Here is an 8409-nt window from a genome sequence, read left to right on the forward strand (position 1 = left end):
TCACTCCACCTGGGGGAGGGGCGGGAGTATGGCTCCATCCTGGTCACCCCCACCACAGACCTGAGTCTCCTCTCTTACTTTGAGCTCAGGTAAGAGATGTACTCTTGGTGCCGCTGGTGGAAAGGGGCAGGGCTGCTTTAGGCCGGTTGTTAAATGCACTCCCATTGTTGGAGAGGATCCTCAGGGATTCTTAAATAAAAAAGTTTTATTTTACTGGGGGAGGGGAGGAGGGGTGATCCTGAGAGGGAAAGTGCCTCACTCAAAAGTACACAGTAAGTGAGCCCTGGCCAACCGGAGGTTGTCCCATACACCCAAAGGTGGAGGTTTTGAATCCCAGTAGGAGCACATACCCGGTTGCAGGTTCGATCCCTGATCCCTGGTCAGGGTGAGTACAGGATGTTTCTCTCTCCCTCTTTCCTCTCCCTTCCTCTCTCACTAAAATCAATAAAAGCATGTCCTCAGGTGAGGATTAAAAACAAGAGTACATAGCAAGTGAAAAGCAAAATCCCCAGATTTCCTGAGTCCTGTGCTCTCCCCAGTGTGTCTCTGACTGTATAGTGTCAGTGCACACACAGCCGCACATCCCACATCCACACACTTCCACACATCTAAGTGCACAAACATAAACTCAACCATGTGTACATAAGCACACACACAAACTATGTGCACATGTACACATATACAAACAAATATAAATGGATTGATGTATAGTGCTAGCATACAGAGGTGTGCTCCCAGCAAGCACGTGGACATTGCCTGTGCAGAAGTTTCTGGCACACATTTGTACATGGTCCAGGAATACACCTACTGGCGTCCGAGACACACCTGCAGGCCCCGGTTGGTGTGCTTCATTCCTAGCCAGTATGTAGGGACAGGACATGCTACCACGGCCCAGGACGCACCTGTCTGTTCTCTTCTTTCCATGGAGGCCACCAAGGAGAACTGGGGCTGAGGTGAGTGGTTTGATTGTGTGTGTGTGTGTGTGTGTGTTTGGGGTGGGGTTGGGGTGGGGGATGGCTTGATCTGAGTGACTCTGGGTTCAGACAGAGATATGACTCTATAACGCACCCTGTGCCCTCCCAGCTGTACCTCCTGGGGGTGGGGCAGGCCCAGGGAAGGAGCAGGCAAACTTCTTTTTTTTTTTTAAGTCTTCACCTGAGGATATTTTTTCATTGATATTTTAGAGAGAGAGTGGAGGGGAGAGGGATAAACACAGAGAGAGAAGACACATGGATTGGTTGCCTCAATTTTTAGGCGCCCACCAGGGCAGGGATTGAGCCTGCAAAGGAGGTACATGCCCTTGACCGGAATTGAACCTGGGGCCCTTCAGTCTGAAGGCCGAGGCTCTACCCACTGAGCTAACTGGCTACGGCTCAAACTTCTTAAACAGAGTTCTCATAGAGCTTGGTAAGTTGTGGGCCATTATAATTTGATCCTGGAGTTTGCTTCTACATGCAGCCTGTCCTCACTGAGGTACTACTCTGGAGTGGAGGGGCCCCCTCCGTTCGGGCATTCTCCCCACAGATATGGGGGTGGGTGGTTTTGAGGACCTTTGGTGAGATTTCAGGCCACAGCCACGGAAGACTCTGGGTCTGCAGGAAAGCAGAGCTGCAGTGTGCATGCGCAGGCGCACATCATCCTGAAAAGCCGTTCCCACCAACCGTTCTGACTCAGCTTTTGGTGATAGGAATGGGTAGGGTTGAGAGGTGGGGTGGGAGGATGAGGTAGGGGTGCCCTGTAAAGGAGGCTCCCCCCTCACTCCTTATGTGGGGGGTGGGAATGGGACATAAACAGAAGAGCATGCTGTTAGGGACTAGCAGCCACCAGCAGATTCCTCCCAGCCCCCGCCCCACCCCACGCCAGCACAGGGGACAGGGGCAGCGCCATCTGGGGTGCACTCCCCTCTCCCCACAGGAAGACCTGGCCTGCAGCACCCCAGGAACAGCAATCACAGCACAGGGGACAGAGGCTCCCGCAGGCGCAGGCGAGGTGGAAGGGGTCCAAGAAGAGAGGCACCCAGGAGTATTTAACATTCAGCCACAGCCACTGCCAGGGTGGACTGGGGCCCTGACAAAGACCAACCAATTCTGGAAGAAAGACCCACAGCCCTGCCGCCTGATGAAGCGGACGGACGTCTGATAAAGTGGGAAACTTGGCCGATAAAGCTCTGCCTCCTCAGGCTGGAGGGAGAGGCATCACTAAGGGTCTCAGTGTTGTCCACGCTGAAGGCAGTGTAGATGCTGCAGAAAACAAACCAAGTCCTGCAGCCGCCTCCGCAGATCTCCCCGTGCCCCTAACCCCTGCACCCCAGCTGCCGGACTTGTCCATATGAGACTGGAGGCAATTCAGAAGATGACACTTCCAGAAATTTGAAATTAATAATAAAAAACCCCACTACTTTACGGAGGGCCAACTGCGCACATTACAAGCCATTTGGCTTAATTTACTTCACTCAGCCTTTGAGTTGGATATTATCATCCCATTTTACAGAAAATAAAAGTGAGGTGCAGGGCCGTCTTGCCAAGGTCACAGCAAATCGCATTTAAGTTTGCACTGTTATTATATTATATTATATTATATTATATTGTAATTATATTCTCCCAGCGCAGTATCAAGTCCTAAGGAGACTTTGCAAGGGTAGGGAGCGGCGCTGACCTGGGTTAAGGCGTAGTCTCTCTTTTCTGGAATATTAAGGACCAGCAGTTTTTAGCCCCCAACCTCCATCCCACCCCTGCTTTCCCTTCTAACTAGTCACTTAGGTCCGATTATTTCCTGCTCTGGCACCCACTCCACCCCGGTCTCAGATTAGGGTCCCAGGAGATTCCGATCTTTTCCCCATTGAGTTGCCCACCAGACTCCCCGCACGCCCACCTCTCCCAGCCGCGCCCAGGCTGGCTCGGCGGAAACGGCGCGCGCACCGGGCACCGCGCACTTGGCCTCGCCGGTCGGGCGGGAGCTGCCCGCGCCCAGAGCGGTCGGCAGCGGGCGCTGAGCAGATGCACTTCCGGTCAGCCCTGCCCAGGCCGCGGGCCCCGCCGCCCTCGGCTCGCGTCTGGAGTGGGGGCTGGGTATGCGAGCGCATCGGGGGCTCGCCCTCCCACCGGGAACCGCGCAGCCCCGGTGCTGTTCGCCCAGCGAGGGACGCGGGTCCTGCCGCCCTCCGGCTCAGGACGCCGCCGGGAAGGCCGCCTCGGGACCTCCCTGCACCGGACTCCGGCCAGCGACCCGGACCCGCGCTCTGGCCGCAGGCTCCCCCACCCCCTTCTCCCGAGCGACTGTTTCTTGTACGGTTTCGCTTTGGGTGATTGCTCGTTCTCCTTTCTGTGATTTTGTAAGGGCTTCCCGGTCGATCTCGGGGTTCCTCTTCGTTCTCTGCTCCTGGGCTTCCGTTTTCGCTCCGGAGGCCGCCCTCCCGAGGCCAACTTCTCCGGCCCCTCGGACCGGCCGCTGCTGCGGGAGTGCCGGGGCATCCCGCCGGCTCCCTGCTCTCCATCTCCCGTCCCCCCGGCTGCCTCGCTCCGCACCTCCAAGGGAGGCCTGGCGCTCCGACCATCCGCTCCTCCTCCGACGGCGCGTGGGGGACTAGCGCTGGCTTCGGAGCCGGCCGCGCTGTCCTCCTCCCCGATGTTTTCCAGCCCCCCTCGTCCCCCTTAAACTCGTGGCCACTGGGGGAGCGCCCTTCCCCTGGCGGTAACGCGCCGCGGCTTGCAGTCCTGGCTGCACAAACCCTGGCTCTGGGCGGCCGGGCCTGGGTCAAGCAGGAAGGAGGAGGGGTGGACCTCAAGGCTGTGGAGATGGACTTTGTGTTGCTTCAACTTGCCCCAACAGTTAGACCAGACGCGCTCGCGCACCCACGGGAGCCCAAACCCACGCTGCTCGGCGGCTCTGAGCCCTGCGCGGCCCTGGCAGCCGTGGGCCTGGAGTCCGGGGCTCCTGCGCCCGCCTCCTCCCTGAGTGGCTGGGCCCGACCTGGCCCGCGAAGGGCAGCCACCTGAATTTGCCGGGACTCGGACTAGGTGAGCGCCTTCCGAAACCCCCCGCTGGGGAAGGAATCCCCCCCCCCCTTTTTTGGCTGAGAAAAAGTTGAAGTAGCAACCTTGCCCCCTGCTGCCTCTTCCCCCAATAAAGTGACCACTTCTGGCGCAGACATTTGCTCACCTCCCTCCCCTCTTTCTAGAGCGATTTGGTCAATTCGCTCCCCTAGGCACAGCTGCGGTTTCCCGCTTGGGTTCACTGTTTGCTTGGAATTTCTTTAAAAATAGCGGCGCCAACTTGTCCTCGCTTTGCGTCCTCTCGGGGCGGCGGCCGCCCAGGCCCTGCCGAGCTTGCAGAAGGGCGCAGCCAGGCACAGTGGGCGCAGACAGGTCCCGGCCAGGCTGGACGCGGCCTTGATCCTTGGCTCCATTCCCGCGCCTGCTGCCCTTGCAGACCGAGCTCTGGCCTCGCTGCTTCGGGGGTCCCTCCAAATGCCCTGTGCTCAGCAGGCGGAAGCCTAGAGCTGGGTCGGGAACAGGATGTAGATAATCCAGGGAATCGGGTGAACCCAGCTCCGCGCTCATCAGGCCTGGAGTTTCCTTCTAGTCTCTAAATTCCCTCCCAGGGCCCATCTCGTCGGTGATGCACAGAGAAGGCTTTTGTCTCTGCTTTGGGCACTGGCTTGGAAGTGAGGGGCCCTGGGTGCTGGGGAAGTATTGGGGGAGGGGAGAATGTGAAGGATGTAGGTTCCCTCACGCCATGCCATTCGCCTAAAGTGAACAAAGTTACTTTTCGGGGATAGGAAAGTTCCCTTACTTTTTGATGGCGCCTTCTGAATGGGTAGGAACTGCAGGGTGCAGGGTGGGGAAAGGATGCGCTGAGCGTTCTGTGCACCCCGGGTGCAAAATTTGGCCCCAAACAGAAGCTGCCACCAGGAGAAAGTAACTGTAAGTGCAGAGAAGCAGGGAAGGCTCCAGGACATTCCCGCATGAAGGGCAAGGCACCTGCCCTGGGAAGAAGACCCGCTGCCCCCAATCCTGACCTCGGCAGAGAGGGCCGCCATTGGGACTGCTCACTGACATTTCTCCAGATAACATTCCCCACCCAGCAGTTCAATACTCAGAGAGGCACGGGGGCCTCCTCCGCTTCCCGGGGTGGGGAGGGACCCCTCTTGCCCAGGGCCCCTCTAGAGCCAGAGTGTTGATGATCAGTACTTTAAATTAAAAGTCCCTTTTTCCTTTTCCGTCTAAGCCCCAACTTAGTTTCAGAGAATGAAGCGTGAAAGCTCTTTTATGGAGATTACCGACGCTTCATTTATCCCCGCAAATGGCAAACACTGCCCCGGAAAAACGGAGTGAGCGAGCTCCTTGTCTGGATCCTCAGCGTCTCAGTGTTCACAAGCTCACTTGGCTGTGAGACGGGGTGGGAAGCCCCTGCGGCAGGCTTACCTGGGGAAGGGAACAGCTCCTTGGCGGGCCCTGACAGCCAGCTCCACTGGATGGGGTATGAAGACCTAGCCAGACCCCAGCTTTGAGAGCTGAGGGAAATGGGGCCAGGGAGTGTGTGTGTGTGTGTGTGTGTGTGTGTGTGTGTGTTGCCCAGTGTTACACCTGAGGCTCCCTCAGGTGTTGAGTTTATATGTGCTTGGGAGATCTGGTTGCCCTCACTGCCACACCTCCCTTTCACTTCCTATTTGCAGTGAAATCCCATGGAATTAGGGGTGATTGCAGGAGAGCGCCAGGAGACCCACAAATCACTTACTGACCTCCTTCATGGTCCCATTCTAACCCCACACCAGCCCTTGTGAGCTCCTCAATGCTTGACCCAGAGCTGCATTCACTGGGCCAGCTGGCTGCCCCCAGGTTTATTTTGGTGCATGGATGCAGCCCCGAGGGCAGGCTCTGGAAAGGGCGGCTCATTTTGGAAATGGATCCAGAACCTTTTCACCTTCGTGTACAGAACTCACCTAGTGACCTGGTGGTTGTCTCCTCCATAATCAAGGATTCTTTGGTCAGTTCACAAGGGGCACTTGGAAGGAAGTTGAAATGGCCTCCAGGAGAAAAATGACAGAGGGTTCTTATTCTGAGATAGAGCAGGGAAGTTTGAAGACAGAAAAGTATTGGCTCCTGGAAGGAAAATTTCCTGAGTTCAGCTTGAATTCCTTTGTGACACTGTGTTATTAACTCTAACACAGTCGCTGTCTCCACATTCCGGCCATCCCACGCTGGGAGCCCTTCTAGCACAAAAGGTATGGTTTGGGTTGGAGGGCAGAACCAGGAGGGGCCACGAGCCCTTCTGCCTCTCACCTCACTCAGCTCACAAGTTGCAAGGGAGGTGGAAGTGCTGCTTTCATTTCAGAGAGGATTTGTGTTCCGTGAAAAGATACCTACTGGAAGAGTGTGTGTGGGAGGTGCCCTCGGGTGTCAACAGGGACTAGGGCTGAAAATGATGCAGTTTCCCTTATTATATAAATAAGCTGGCAACTTGTCCATAGCTTGCAAGGGAGTCAGGCCCATGGAGTTGCCCTTTCTGCCCTTAGTAAATGATGGCTCTTTTACCACAAAGGTCCTCAGTGGCCAAGAGGGCCAGTCTAAATGGCTTTCCAAGAGTGAGGTCACCCCACAGAGCTCGGGAGGCTCCACAGACACAGTGAGGGAAGGTGAGGCTAGCTGAGTGGGGAGGGGATGCAGCATGAAGAGTATGTGAACATACAACCCTAAGTCTGGAAAGGAGGAAGGAGGCCTGCTGCTTGCATGAACAGTTGCCAACTTTCATTAATTACTCAGTCATTTTGATGTGAAAGCAGATACCCAAATGCTCTAGTGCAGTGGTCGCCAACCCTTTGGACCTCGCGGACCACCAGTGGCCTGCGGACCACCAGTTGGCGACCCCTGCTCCAAAGGTTTCCTTAAGCCAGCGGTTGCCAACCTTTCGGACCTCACGGACCACCTGTGGCCCGCCAACCACTGGTTGGTGACCGCTGCTTAGTGCCTATTCCCACAAGCACAGATTTATAGATGGGGACAAGACCAAAGACAGAGTTGAGGCGTTCAGAAGTATTCAACCCCCTTCTTTTAAATCTAGAGGGGCTTCCCCCCTGAAATGCCTGAGGTGGTGATCAGTGAATTGAAATTTTAAAACAAAGGTAGTCCTTGGTGAACAGAGGCTGGATTCTAATGCTGACAAACATGAGAGGAAAAGCTGTAGTTGTGTCCTGCCTGAGCGACTATTCAGTCACTCAACCTGGCCTACCCCAAGTCCTGTAATGGGACTGACATGGGCAGCAGTGGCCCGTGTTGGTGTGGCATAGTCTAGATTTTCAGATTAGCTAAGTGAATTCCAGAAATCTATGCCTGGGTGTCTGGCATATTTTAAATATAATAAGGGCCCATCTTTTAACTTCAGTAATATCGGTGGCAACACCTGTGGGACCATGTTTTGGTTGGTTAACTTAGCTGAAGTTATGATTTGTGAAATAAAAAACAAAGTCAGGCCTAGGCACACCTACCTTAGTTTATTATGTCAATAGTTTCAGGGGAAAAGTTTAACTTCCTTACTTCCACCACATAGAATCTGTTTAGGTGAGAAGAATAAACCACAGATTTATATAATTTAGATATTATATTTGCTTTTCCTTGATACTTTCTCTCCTCATCCTTGTATTTGTTCTCAGGTGCTGTCAACACATGTGCCTGCCTTTTTGATGGATTTTTCTGGGAAATGTGGTTGTACAGAATAGTCTCAAAAAGCTTTCAAAAGCATGGTCAGATTGAGGCATTTAGAGCTGGGTCACTCCTTGCATTCTGGGTGTCATATAAAGTGGATGAAGCTGGAGGGATGTCGCTGAAATGACTTCAGGTCTGTTCTTAGATTATCTTCTTCAGAGTTATTACTAAGGAAAATACCTTCATCACATGCATCACATTTCTGTATGGGCAAAACTTGGGCAGAAATTTGAAACATGCTACTGGGGCCATGTCATGTTTAATTGCTTATGGTGGGTTCACCATTGCAAGTCTAGTCCAAGTTTACATTCTTAGAATTCTCGGACTCTTTCTGTGAATCTTTTAGGCACAGTCTTTCCATGCAGACCAGTTTGAGTAAAAATGACACCATGAAATAGGAGTTAGTTAAAGTGGAACAAACAGCAATGTGGTTGATGAAGATGCTTCCCTCACCTTGCCCAGACCAGACTGTGGGTGAAGAGCAGGCCCCTGGCCAGTCCTCCTACGAAGTGTGCCTGACTTCCTGGAGTTTGATAGGCAAAGGACAGGTAGGGGTGGGAGGAGTCATGGCCTAGAATCCCTTTTAAAATCAAGTGAGTTTATCTCTAATGAATACCTTTCATAGAGTCCAAGGACGATGAATTGGGGGAGGAATGAGAGTTGGCCTTTAAGCTGAAAGATGACTCATTTCTTATTGGTGTTCAGTTTA

The sequence above is a fragment of the Myotis lucifugus genome, unplaced genomic scaffold (genome assembly GCF_000147115.1).
Source record: "Myotis lucifugus unplaced genomic scaffold, Myoluc2.0 scaffold_224, whole genome shotgun sequence".
NCBI classification, from domain to species: Eukaryota; Metazoa; Chordata; class Mammalia; order Chiroptera; family Vespertilionidae; genus Myotis; species Myotis lucifugus.